This window comes from Nicotiana tabacum, chromosome 13, assembly GCF_000715075.1.
Source record: "Nicotiana tabacum cultivar K326 chromosome 13, ASM71507v2, whole genome shotgun sequence".
NCBI lineage: Eukaryota > Viridiplantae > Streptophyta > Magnoliopsida > Solanales > Solanaceae > Nicotiana > Nicotiana tabacum.
This window is the reverse complement of record NC_134092.1, coordinates 36,103,787-36,117,234: the sequence shown is the minus strand read 5'-3', so window position 1 is coordinate 36,117,234 and position 13,448 is coordinate 36,103,787.

Below are 13,448 nucleotides of genomic sequence, written 5' to 3'. Positions count from 1 at the left end.
ACATAATCGGACCTATATCCGCAACACACCGTCATCTCCGATTGACACCTCCTTGGCATCGCTGTGCTATACCGTGTCCTTAAGGACAAACAAATGGGGGTTGTCATACTGATGCTATCTAATGCAATCATATAAAGAAGACCGAGAAACAAAGCAAGCAAGAACCCGACTGGGCTCCAAAACATCCAATCTAACAAACTGGTTGGCCAAGGCTTGAACATCCAATGCTAATAGCCTCTCCGCTACCGGTAGATGTGCAAAACTACCCATACTCTCCACCTTTCAACTCAAGGTATCGGCCACCATATTGGCCTTCTCAGGATAATATAGAATAGTGATATCATAGTCCTTAAGCAACTCTAACTACCTCCGTTGCCACAAATTAAGATTCTTCTATTTGAACATAGACTAATGCCTTAACGTTGATCACAGATGAATATGCACTTAGACTAATGACATTACTTAGATCACTTGAGATCATTAATACAGATTCAGACAGTGACACAAATAAGCTATTGTTTTCAACCAAATAACAGTAAAAGTTTTCTCTTACACTAGGTTCAATCCATAATAACAAGGGAAAGAAAAGACTGAGCATAAGTTCAAAACAGTGTTCATGTCACGCCCCAAACTCGGAGTGAACCCGACCGAGCAAGCCTATTAGATTTCCTTCTACCCAAAATCATCCATGAATAAAGAGGAGATGTACTCCATAAATCAAACACTGAAAATATTTTATTAACAACTCCCATTTTATTCCATTAGCAACTTCGTTCATAATTTTCAAAGTATTACAAGTTTATAGATATAATGAAAAACATGTTTGCTAAGTAGCAACAATTCTGGTTTAATTCCCGACATCATACACCATCCACAACCTGTCTACGGAGCCTCTAAATATGACAGAGGAATAGTATAAAAGTGACGACAATAAGGCCCCGGCTATACCTCAAGACACAAAGTGTAATATCAAGTGACATCGGGCCCGGAATAGAGTAGGTCTCACCAAAACCTGTTGAATAGGGAGTAACTGCTAACGAGGACCAAAGTTGCCCGCTGCTGAATCACCTGCATCCATTGAAGATGCAGTGCCCCCGGCAAAAAGGACGTTAGTTCATATGGAATAGTACTAGTATGTAAAGCTAACTGTCCTCTTTTAAAATAGAATGCCAATGTAAGAAAGGGAAATCCATAGAAATAACAAGTCACAATCAATGATATTCAAATGCCAAGTTAAAACATAATCATTTCCAAAATATGAAGATAACACTGTGAAGTGATAATCAAATGATGATGATAATATTATTTTTGGTTGGGAGATCTTTAGCACCGATATACCAGTGTTCACAATATCAGTGTTCATAATACCAGTGTTCACAATACCAATGTTCACAATACCGATGTTCATAATACCAATATTCACAATACCGATGTTCACAATACCAATGTTTACAATACCAATGCCACCGTACTCTTAGCACGGAGTCCGATCACGACCCGATCGGCTAGGCTATCTCATTAGAGAAATCAACCATAATTACTATCAATACCAATACTACCGTAATTTTAGCACGGAGTCCGATCACGACCCGATAGGCTAGGCTATCTCATTAGATAATCAACCATAATTACTATCAATACCAATACCACCGTAATTTTAGAATGGAGTCCGATCACGACCCAATCGGCTAGGCTATCTCCTTAGAGAATCAACCACAATTACTATTAATATCAATACCACCGTAATTTTAGCACGGAGTCCGATCATGACCTGATCGGCTAGGCTATCTCATTAGAGAATCAACCACAATTACTATCAATACCAATACCACCATAATTTTAGCACAGAGTCCGATCACGACCGGATCGGCTAGGCTATCTCATTTGAAGACATCAACCAAAATCTCAATTTCAATTAAGAGGAATAATTTTATCATATCAATCTCATCCTAAATAAGGGGAATAATTCACAAAAATAACATAGGTGCAAATGTATTTACCTCATCATCTTTCACATTGTATAAATCTCCACTAGTATTTTCAACCAATAACAACAACAATATTTTTTTGGCTCTTTTGGCCATTCACAAGATTCTTTATTCAAGGCACGATGGCCATATTTGATATTCCACACTTTCATTTCTTCCCTCTCATGTATCATCATCATAAATATCAATATACATATATTATTTCAGAAATCACAACTTTAAGTTCATTAGAAATGAACAATTTAAGCACAATAGATTTGTTTCCGAGAAATGGAGTAAAATGATTGGCAATTGATGCGCAAGTTAAAATTATCAGCAAATAACACACCATTTATTCTTGACACATTTTTCCACACAAAGGGCAATATACAATTTCCACTCACGAATATGTAAGAACGCAAAATACATTAAAAATACTCACAAATCATAACGTTTGTTAAAACAACCACATATGAGCATGACTTGAGTTTATAGGCTTTTAAGCAATTCTATTTTCGAAGTCAATTCAGAATAGTTGAATCAAGGCTCATTTCATAACCTTTCTCACATCATTTCATTTCATTGGCTCCATTGGCCACAAGTATAACTTTCACTTATATCAATCATCACATTTCATACTTCTTTCGCATCTTTTAATTCCATTGGCACCATTGGCCACAAGTATGACTGTCACTTATATCAATCACTGCATTTCATACTTCTTTCACATCTTTATAGGTTATCAACAGTAAGACGTTTCCAATCAAGGCTTTAGGTACACATATGAGCAATTAAGAGTCTTAAGCATACTGAGTTTTCTCACACAATTTGGAATCATAACCTTCAATTGAAACACAATTCAAAGACATAGCATTTTAATACACATATCATTCTTGAACACATTCCCAAAGGATAACATAATGTGTTAGGAACATTCGAAACACGTTTTGAATACTTAATTCTCGACACTTTGCTTATTCGGGACAATCAAATTTATTGGGAACAACTCGGAACATAGAATAAGGAACTTGAGACAACCATACTTGAAACTTATGAGAACATCATTGAATTCAATTCTAAGAGAGTAATTTAACAAACATATCTTGCTTTGAGCTTTCCTTAAATTACTACAACGTTCCGGAAATTCTAGCAATCCCAATATATTTTGAGACATAACAAAATTGAACCATCATTAGGAATATATTCACTATCTTAGCTCATTTGAGCATTTTATTAAATACTAGGTGTGCAAATTTAACTACAAGGTTCTTCTACAAGATTTTCTTCATTCCACAACTCAATCTTTACTTATTTAAGTTCAACAATCTCCCCACAAAACTTATTGGTACATATATGTATACATAATACTCTCACACCCAAGAATCATACTTCTCATGACCTACTTTTAATCAAATTCCCGAAATTTAGGGCTAGGGAGTAGAATCTTACCTATTAGATGAAGATCTTGTGAAATCTTCAAGCCTTGAGCAAGAATTGATGAACAAAATAGCTAGGTCTTCTCTTTCTCTCTCTAAGATAGCTCTCTCCTCTCTCTACAAAATCACATTTTACCTTCTAAAATAACCCCCTAAGTCCTTATATCAAAATTGGATCGGATATGAAAATTTTCAAAAATGACCCCCGAAGTCAATTATGTGGTGCAATTGTGCTATAGCATAATCGTTTTGTGGGCAGCAGAATTACAGCATAATCAATTATGCGACAACATAATTGCAGCATAATAATTATGCGACAATATTATTGCAGAATAATCAATTATGCGACAGCATAATTGCAGCATAATAGATTGTCCGTCTCTGCTCCACTTTGCAATGCTTATGCGGTCCGCGGAACCATTTTGCGGTCGCGAAATTGATCGCAGATCCAGCCTTAGGTAGTTTGGTCATAACTTCTTGTAGGAGTGTCCAAATGACAAATGGTTTGAAGCATTGGAAACTAGACACATAGACCTTTCTTTTGATAGGTAATACACCATATAAATCTTCATATCAAGAGAGATATGCTTGTTTGAAGTTAGGTCTTGTGCGAACTTACATGAAACTTTATCCCATCATAAAACTTTCAACTTGACTTAGCCTTATGGCTCTTCTTAGATCATAAACCATTATTAATGCACCTCATACATATATTATCATGATAAATTGATATAATTCTTATAATAGCCCTTGTCTGCACACAAAATAGTATAATTAGCGCACATCAACTTTCTTAATAGCACTTAAATACTTTGATTTTTTTTTGGGGTGTTACAGTTCAAATGTGGAGTCATGGATGATAAACAATGTTCATACCAAACTCCCCACACATAGAGATTTCAATCAATATTATGACTTTACAAGACATGATGAATAGACCAGATATTGAAGAATCAGGTTGTAAGTATCATTAGGGATTAAGGATAGGGGAGACATTGCACTTAACAAACTCAAATCAGCTACACAGGATTAATTGAATAGTTAAACATGACGGAGTCATATTCAGAATACTAACAGGGCACAACTATAGTTTAACTTACAGGGAATAGACTGGTCATGACAGACTTTACTGATGTTCAAGGGAAAATCCATCCCAATAGGATTGTTCATGTTAGCAGATATGTATGGATGTAAAGCACTCATAATGAGGATTAAGAGGATACTTAAGGACCAAATAACATTCATGAAAGCATTTTTTAACACTCTAAACCCATAAATCTTAACCTAGTGAGGCAGGGTTACCCTATGCATTCCATATACACCCCAGCTAAAACCATCTAATAACATCCCAAGTTGAAAATGATAGAATCTAAAGAACATGGCATGTAAAACATGGAGGCCGCAATAACGACATTGCGTATAGTATGATATAACTCAAAGGATATGGCATGATGAACAGAAAACCCTAAGTAAGATAGCAGAACTTAGAAAGGTGCTGCATGTTAAGCATGATGACTATAACAGAGCCTAAGTACAAAACTCAGAACATAACATGATGAATCATAAGAACTTATAACCGAAAATTAGGTGGAACAGAATTCTGGATACAACATGATGAGCATGAAAGTTATAAAAGAGAATTAAGTGGAGCTAAAACCCAAAATGCAATATAAAGATTATGAAAGTTGCAACAAGACATTAACAGAACTTAAAATGTAACATGGTGAGCATGAGAGTTGTAACATGACATTAATAGGACTCAAAATGCAACATGAAGGTTATAACAAAACATTAGAGCTATGTCTGAGGTTTAGGAAAAACTGTGAGAAATTAACAGGTTAAACAGCTTAAACACATAGGCCATTCAATACAAAAGAGGTCATTAAAGTCATATAGCTACTTAGTTTACATCAAGCAGATACAATAGCCTATCATAGATCATTAGCAAATCACAATGAACACAATAAGGGACTAAAGGCTAAATAAACATTATAGACTAAGCAGTTAACCAAGAAAACAGTAATATGTTTGTGATTTTAAATGAAACAATTAAGGGAGAGGATAGAGGTATACTGATATCCTATTGAGCAGCAAACCAAACGAGTGTTCACGTTAGCGGTTTAGGAACCAAAACTCAGCTTTTACCAGTGAAGAACTCAAAGCCAAAGAAAGAGAGAAAATAAAGATTGAGTGAGAATTCGAAAAGCTTAAGCGAGAATCTACTGTATCTTTTATTTTTCAGAAAGAGTTAGGTGTATTAGCTATGTCTATTAAAGATTGTTAGGTGCTGTTAGGCGAGAACATTAAATCCCATATTTATAGTGGCCATTGAATCCTTAGGTTTCCAATAGATTCAAGTTAGATAATGGAAGATGACGATAGGTGTATGATGATAGCAAGGAGTGTGAAATCAGAGAAAGATAGAGGGAAAACATCATCAAGGAACTTTACCTGGGCACAAGGATGAAACATTAGACCATTGAGAGTGAAGATCCATCGGTCAAAGATCCAATGTCCAGAGGTCTTTGTGTTTGACCTCTGGAAAACGAATGTTGATGATGAATCTAGAGATATCAACCATGCATGCTCCGATTTGAAAGAACGAGTGGGGAAATCAGATGAATGAAGTTTCGTTATTAGGTCTAGGGTTTCAAATTGGGGTTTTGAATTTTAATGACGAATAGGGAAAGAATCAGGCGAGATTCGCGGATATAGGAGTCAGATTGAGTGTTGTAGGGTTCGAATTTGTGACCTTGCACCGATTTGTGCAAGGTTTCATGATTGATGGGCATGGAGGGTTTGAGAGAATAGAGAGGAAAAAAGGGAGGAAGGGAGGCTGTTTAACGTAGGAAATTATTAGGGTTAGGGGTCTGGTCTCTAAGCTAAGATTGGGGGAAGAAATCTGGGCCATTTGATTATTTGATCAACGGCCCTGATAAATCAGGTGTTAAAAATTTTAAAAGGTTGTTTTACTAGAAAATATAGGGACAATTAGGTTTCTGTATTTCAACGGTGGAGATGAGATTGTAGCGGGAATTGAAAGAAAAGAGGAAATTCGGGATTAATTACATACCGTTGATGAGTTGGGCCAACAGTCCAGATTTGTTTGTGCTTGTTTTGTGAGTGTGAAAGACGGGCAATGTGGCACACCACTATTGGCTCACAAGGAGTGACATGGATTGCCAACTTGGACTGGAGGAGTTGTTTGGACTGGGTCAGTTGGCGATTGAGCCTATGTATTGGACTAACTTTTATTTAAAAGATGGTCAATTTATGGTTAATTGGAGATTTGCAATTGTAGCCTTTTGGTCTTCTAACCCTTTTAAAATTTATTTAAATAAACTTAATTATTTTCTATAAAATATAGTAAAATTATAATTATCAAGCATACTACTAATTATCATAATTAATTATTTATGAAATACTTTGTTTTTTAAATTATAACACTAACTTTGAACATAATAATCCAATTAATTCGAATTTGAGAAATAATTCATTAAATTAATTATAAAACCTAGATGGTGTATTTTAGTAATTTCCTTAATGACAAAATTAGTAAATATATTTATAATTTACATAATATTAATACTAGGTTATTAATTTCGAAACTAATACTCAATCAATTTTTGTAAAATAGGTATTTATTGATATAAAATACTTTTAAAATATTCACTGTAAATTATTAAGTATAAGTAAATTAATTTTAAAAGGGAGGATCAAAATTGGCCGTCAACAGCTGCCCCTCTTTGACCGGAGACGATGAAAGAGTTTTCGGGCAAAGAAATTAAACCAAAGCCAGTTTTGTCCCGACTTTAGACATGCATTGCAGGAGTGGCACGGTGATTATGAATTTCAAGATTTAGGGAGAATTAAGGAGGATTTCAGGAAGATTTTGGAGGAGTTTGGGCCGAATTCTGGCTTTGAATTGCTTACATACCTCGAGCTTAACGAGGATCAGGCCTCATGTAGTTCTGGAGTGAAGATTGTTTGAGGAAGCGATACTCGTAGGACTTAACTAGTATCATATTATGACGATATGGCGAGACAGAGTATTGGGCACTCATGATAGCTTGAATTTTGCAGCTTGATTTAAAGGGATTTGAAGATTTGGAGCTTCACTGGTCATTTTGTGCCTGAACTTGGATTCTTGGCCCGCTGAAGAGTTTGTTGTCCCTCGTAGCATTGTAGTTTGGTTTGCTGCTTAGAAAGAGTTCCACATGGCGATGTTTTTTCCTGCAAAAATGAAATACACACACATCCATATATTACAATGCAGAATACATTAAGATGTGATGTAGATGATGCAGGAATGATGATGCCTGGCTGCCAACGAGCCGTTATTTGGGATCGGGATGATGGGATACTTGATCTTGACTCGATTTGTTAGCCGGGTTGTGTACTATTCCGTAGCTGTCGTAGCATTGGAGAGTGTCTCCGCTTGTTGGGAGAGCCTGACTTGTAGAATGCATCTCTGCTTGTTGGGAGAGCTTTGTACTGAGGAGATGTCTCCGCTTGTTGGGAGAGCTTGATTTGTAAAGTGCGTCTCCGCTTGATGGGAGATCTTTGCAATGAGGAGATGTCTCCGCTTGTTGGGAGAGCTTGATTTGTAAAGTGCGTCTCCACTTGTTGGGAGAGCTTTGTACTGAAATGTAAAATAATCTCCACTTGGGAGTGATTGACTTAAACCGTAATCATGCCTGAAGCTACATGAGAAAAACTTCAAAACATTCAAAGTGATAGCAAAGGAAAGAGAAGCATGCCCAAGAAATACTCTTGACTGTGAAGCTAAGTTGCGGCCATCGATTGGCAGAATGTCGGTGACGAGGTTTGTGACAGTCTATTCTGGCATCCATTGCGGCGGAGTGATGATGCAGATTGTTCCGTTGGTGAAATGAACAGTTTGCTATATACAAGGCTTTGATTGGCGAAGCCGACGTTTGATTCGTACATGGCGCTCCGATCGATTGAGCTGGTGATTACTATATACAGGACTTCAATTGGTGAAGCCGACGTCTCATTTTGTACAAGGTGCTCGGATTGGTTCAGTAGGCGGTTTGCTATGTACAATGTGCCTTTTCCGTATTAGCAGTCTGATTTCGAGGTACGTGCATAGGGTTCCAAGATTAGCCTTAGTTGTACCAGAAAAGTTCAAGTAAAGGAAAAAGGAGATAATCCTGGGAAGGTGACGGATCCGTCATTTGCCCCAATGTGGTCCCAACACTTCTTTGCTTCCTGTTGACCCTGCACTCAAAGAATAATTCTTAGTGGGAGTAGGAAAGTTGGTTTGTGTCGACCACAATGTTGGTTTGCCCCAGCCTCTAATATGATTCCGCCGCGAAGTTCGGTAGGTGGAACAAATTACTGTATTTTAGAAAACATTTGAAAATACTTTGTTTTTAAGACAAATGTCATAGTTCTAGATTATGACATGTTACGAGAAGTTCTCTACATGTGAGCGTCTCTTCTTAAAAACTTTGTCTTGTTAACTTTGATTCTTCGCGATGCTTGTTGATGTGTCTGCTTGCCATTGTGACTGCATCCTAATTCAAACTAATGCATTACAAAGGTTTTCCTAAGGTTATGACTGAACCCTTTTAGGTTGCCTACGTATCCAAAATAGAATTAGGTTCGAACGTAGTTCGTAGATGATGATAAAATATGATAAAGATGACCAACCCTGAGTCAGGCAGCCCACGTATCCAAATAAAATCAGGTCAAGACGTAGTTTGATTACAATAGATGCGAAAATGATGAGATTAAACATGAAATGGCCGATTCTGACTTAGACTACCTACGTATCCAAATGGAATCAGACCGGAACATAGTTTATTTATAAAAGATGACTGAATCCGATGAGGATTGCCTACATATTCCTTTCTAAGGAAATCAAGTCGGCGTAGTTCTGGAGCAACATACAAAAGTGATATTTGGTTTTTCTATTACAAAAGAAAAGGGGGGAGAGAAACCGAACTCTATGTGGGTTGCCTACGTATCCCTCCATGGCAAGTCAGGTTGAATGTAGTTCTGTTACAGCAAAAGCCTAACTCTATTTGTCTTCAAACATAGTATCTCTTGATTGCATTTGAGTTGATGGGCTTCGTGTTGATTCTTCCATCCGTTTCTGCCAAGATCAGAGCTCTACCCAATAATACTCGGTGAACCACGTAAGGACCTTGCCAGTTTGGTGCAAATTTTCCTTTGGCTTCCTCTTGGCGAGGAAAGATTTTCTTCAAGACCAACTGCCCCTGTGCGAACTGGCGTGGCTTTACTCACTTGTTAAATACACTGGCCATCCTATTCTGATAGAGCTAACCATGGCATACCACATCCATTATCTTCTCATCGATGAGCATGAGTTGCTCCTGTCTGACCCGTATTAACTCTGCGTTATCCAACTTGGCCTCCTGAATGACCCTTAAAGATGGTATCTCGACTTCTACGGGTATCACAACTTCAGTGCTGTATACTAACATTTACGACATTGCCCCAGTGGATGTTCGCATGGTGGTCCAATAACCCAGTAAGGTGAAAGATAGTTTCCCATTCCATTACCTGTGATTGTCCACTATCTTTTGTAGAATCCTTTTGATATTCTTGTTGGCTGCCTTGACTGCCCCATTCATTTATGGTCTGTAGGTTATGGAATTGCGATGGACGATCCTGAACTTCTCGCAGTTTTCCCTCATGAGGTCGCTATTGATGTAAGCGGTATTGTCTTTGATGATAGACTCTAGTATTCCAAATCTGCAGACCATGTTATTTCGGACGAAATCTGCCACTACCTTCTTTGTGACGGCCTTGTATGTGGATGCTTCAACCTATTTAATGAAATAGTCAATAGCTACCAAGATGAAGCAATGCCTATTTGATGCGGCATGCGCTATGGGTCCAATCACGTCCATGCCCCAAGCGGCGAACGACCAGGGTGAACCCATCACGTTTAACTTAGTTGGCGAAACCCAGATGAAATCCCTATAAACCTGGCACTGGTGACACCTCTATACATAGCAGATACTATCGCTTTCCATAATCATCCAAAAGTATCCAGCTCTTAAGATCTTCTTGGCTAATGCGAACCCATTTATGTGGGGTTCGCATATTCCTACATGTATTTCTTCCAATAACCTGGTTGTCTCGGCATCATCTACACATCTCAACAAACCTAAATCTGGGGTCCTCATGTACAGGACTTCCCCATTGCGGAAAACGTGGTTTGCCAATCTCTTGAGGGCTCGCTTTTGACCATTAGTATCATTCTCTGGGTATTCTATGGTTGCAAGGAATTTCCTGATGTAGTGATACCATGGCTTATCTTCTGGATCTTCATCTATATGGAAGCAATAAGCATATTGATCCCTGATATCTACCTCGATAGGGTTGATGTAGTTCTTGTTTGGATGCTGAATCATAGATGATAGAGTTGCAAGGGCATCAACGAGCTCGTTATGTATCCTGGGGACGTGCTTGAACTCAATCTTTGTGAACTTCTTGCATAGCTTCTTCACGCAGTGCAAGTACAGAAGGATCTTGACATTTTTGGTAGACCATTCCCCTTGGACTTGGTGTATCAATAGAGCAAAATTTTCACGAACCAAATCGCAGGCCGCGACGGGCAACCGGTGCCTTACTCAACTGAGTACCAACGTAACATATATTTCTTATCATACCATCATGGGTAGGTGGGTCGAAGGCCCGTCATGAGAAAACCAAAATAAAACATAAGGGAATACTAGACATACGGCGACCCAACATGATATAGAAACTTATACATGTGACATACGGGCTATACGGCTGAAATGATCATTTGTACACTTAAAAACATAGGCCGACAAGGCCATACAATCATCCATATACATGCATATGTCTACAATCCTCTAAGAGTACATAAATGGCATAAAGGCCGGGATAGGGCCCCGCCATACCAATCTATACATGTCCAAAGCATACTGACCAAATAGGCAACTCCGGAGCAAGTGGAGTGCACCAACACCTTCCGCTGAGCTAATAGCCTACTAGGAGGACTGTTAACCTGTCTATCGAGACTTGTGGGCATGAAACACAGCATCCCCAGGCAAAAGGGATGCTAGTACAAATAAAGTACCGAGTATGTAAGACATGAAAAGCAATATATAAAAGACATGAAAGAAACATGGAGTAAAGAACTCAACTTATAAGTCTGAATAGCTCTTTGAATCATGAAACATTTATAATGTCATGCATATGCGTATAAATGTCATGTCATGCATAGGTATATGCGTACATTACATCATCAAGCCTCTAAGGAAATCCTATCATATCATCTCGGCCTCTATGGGCGAAATCATCAACATATACCAGCTGATCAGGTGGTGGTGCGTATATAACACCGTAACCTTTACCCATATCCCATGTACATATAATATAAGTGTATATAATGCCATCTGGTAATGGGTCAATGTACATGTATAAATGAATGCAATGCATAATGAAGTAAGTCAGTAAGATCTATCGGAATGTCATAAGATCATTATGCCTTCGGATAAACATTATCAACTTATGTATTTTATGAGACCCATGAACAAACGATATAATAATATGACACATGGGGAATCAAGAACTTAGGCAACCCTAGTACTTCTAAGAATAGAGTCACTTGTGAAAGTTGAGTGTTTGCTCTTTTCATTGTATCATATGTATCATTCCAAAAGGAAAGAAAGGATAGCCTTAACATACCTTAACTCCGTTGAGTCCTTAATATCTTCCAAGCAATTCTTCAAACAACTCAACTCAATCTACCATAACATAAGAAGATTCAGGTGCTGTGTAAAGGCTAAGTCCGCAACTTAAACTAGTAGCTTGTTTATGTAAATTTGGGCAGCATCTCCCCTGTAACAAGGGCCTCCTCCAATACCACATACCAACAACAAAAACCAGAGCAATACAATAAGAACAACATCAACAATTGGGTACAAAATATTTCATTAATAAGCCATCAACATATCACGACGAGCGGCAAGCTCGGATTGAATCCTTTAGCACCCTTCAACCACATTATTATTCATTATTGAACTTAGTAATATATCCAGTATAATAACTAATACCTTTTAAAGGATTTCCAACCTTGTACTCAATTTCAACATTACCCGAAATAGCCTAACACAAGATAATATCACTATGGACAACTTCCAAGTGCTTTATTGCCATTCCTTTTCTAGTTACCAGTTTTCTCAACAAGATTGAGATGTAAACCAACATAATTATACTAAAAATATCATAGCCAACTTACTTTCCATAATTCCCAGCCATATGAAGTCATATACGCAACTCCAAAATAATCCAATAAGAGACAACAACTTCTTATAAAACTTCAAGTTCTATCTTGTAATTCTTCATCCAAACAACTTAACCAACACATAGATAAGCTTAAGACCAAGAAATAGGGTGTAAAACATACCTTACATAATCAGAACTAACTTTAACCAAAGCTTCCCTTAGCTTACAAGCACCCTTAATGGCATCACAATACGATAGAGACTCTTTTCTTCACATAGGCTAAAGTTTGAGGTTAGGTCTAGGCAAAACCACCTTGGATTCGACTTAGAACCACAGAGGACTGTTAGAGAGGTTTTGAGAGAGTTTGGGAACTGTCTTTGGTCGAAAAGGACCAAAATTGAGCCGTCCAAGCCCTTTAAAATGCTCACGGGTCGTCCACTGCCTAAGTGTATCCCATTGGGAGCTGCTTGCGCAGTCTCGCAAAAATATGAATATCTCTCTCCTCAGATGTCGTATTAACGTACAGTTTAATGCGTAAGAAACGAAACTCATAGATCTTCAATTTGATATGTAGTTCATCCTGTAATTCTAAGTATATTAGGAGAAAAGATCTGCTACATTTGACCTAATGTTCAACACCTTATGAATGTAACTTGAGATGACCTTTGCAAGATTTTGTTCCACAACTCGCTTGACTTAAAAATGTTACACACGACTAAAATAACTCATAACATAACCTCCTTATCATATTAATAAACCTTGTTTCACCCCAAAGTACATGTCATAACATTCC